The sequence below is a fragment of the Lottia gigantea genome (genome assembly GCF_000327385.1).
Source record: "Lottia gigantea unplaced genomic scaffold LOTGIsca_502, whole genome shotgun sequence".
Classification (NCBI taxonomy): domain Eukaryota; kingdom Metazoa; phylum Mollusca; class Gastropoda; family Lottiidae; genus Lottia; species Lottia gigantea.
In genome coordinates, this window is record NW_008709724.1 from 9,103 (window position 1) to 11,007 (window position 1,905).

A 1,905-nucleotide genomic window follows, 5' to 3' on the forward strand; every position below is an offset into this window, starting at 1 on the left:
ATGACAGAATCTATGTGTAGGAAAATTGTTCATGAATTGTTGTTTATACGGTCATTTGGTTACCAAGTACACTCTTAGGCAAACAAACCCCTAATGAATACACCATGAGTATTTATGTTTCTTAAAGTATATATATTTTTTTGATTGATTGGCATTTCATTAACTCAAGAATAGTCTAAGACTCTCACTAACATTTTTGAGTTACAAAAATAATTGATAAAATGTGCTTCTGTAAACATTGTGGTCAGACGGCATTGATAAAGGTAAACACAGTCAAATAAAACATAACTTTTGGTCGTTTTTTAATAGTTTCGTTTCGAATGTTTTATTAGCTTTTAACTTTATATAACCATTACAGTAAGGTCTAACACTGGCCTTGTTGATTTTTCATTCTGTTAACCTTTGCTTGACCTCTGTTTTAACCAATTATGTGGCTGCCCTTTACAGCGATGGGATAATGTGACGCGAACAATAGGTGCATTCCGACTTGATAAGCTAGTCTAATACGCCTGGGAATGCACCTATTGTTCGCATTACATTTATTACATGTCCCCCTAATCAAGAAAGATGTTGAACTCTGACTATTTCCAGGTCAATAGAAATGTTCTCACTGGCATTTATGATCAATGATGCCATACTATTAGTAATATCTACACTTTATAGTTCTATAAATGACCTGGCAATGTATTTCGACAGAAAGTTTGAACCAATTGTATAAAGACTTGGTTGCCATAAAAACATTTCTCATGTTCAGCTTAGTTTTTACCTCAAATTCATTTAAGGATTAAGGATCTACCAATGAACGCAGAATTTTCTTGGGTTGAATAATTTTCGAATGAATAATTTGAATTTACATTCAATCTTTATATTTACATTTGGTGCTGTTTAGGAATCTATCATCGTACAAATAAAAGAACCGTTTGAAAGTTCATCTTTCCGAGATTTGTTCCATCGTCTTGTTTATTGTAGTTTAAAGATGTTGTGTATTCATACGTGGCATCCCAAAGGAGATCACGTCATTACAACGTCCGAACGTCATCAGAGATCACTAAGGAAATTGTAGTTTCATCGGTACATGAATGCAAAGTTTTCACATGGGTTCATTGTAGCAGGTGACAATAAAATGTAAATGTGATATGCCAGAAACATTGGGCCCTAAGATAGATTAAGATTCTTTGATACAATCAGTTATGCACTGATGTAAAAACTGCTTCAAATTTGAGTACATTCGTAGCTAAGTATGATAAGAATTCTCTTAGAGTTTGTGGCTCCAGAGCTAGACATTGAATTATAATACTTAAAGGTGACATATATAGCTGAAGTTGAGATCTTTTTAGCTTTATCATGTTATTAAGTAGAAATATAACGACTGAACGACATTAATAATTCAGTTTTATGATGTTTAAGACGTAGGTGTATAGGAAATAGTGAAAACACTTGTGAGATTTCAAACGACTTTTAACTATATATAGAATTAAAGTGGAGGTGTGCTTTAACTTACATGGAATATTCTGACCTATCTATATTCAAGTGCAAAAGCAGAATTGAAACTGCATTTTATGGTGAACTTTTCTTCTGAAAATGTTTATGTTTTCAAAAAAGAATTACAAGCTTATGAAGTTCTTAAAACATGGATAACTCTATCAATTGACATTAATGAAACACAGTATGATTTTGAAATATTAAAAAGCAATGATTGGCCATTTTCAAAGGATGATTTGAGTCTTGAATATATGTAAATTATCTTCAGAAGTACTAGAAATGCATGAAAATCACAGAAATTCCTTCCAAAATATCTCAGACTAGAAGTTTTAATTCTATTTCTATGTATGTCAAGTCAAGTCATCATTCATATTCAAACGAGGATAATTCTAGACACGCACAGATATGAAGGCTCAAATTTCG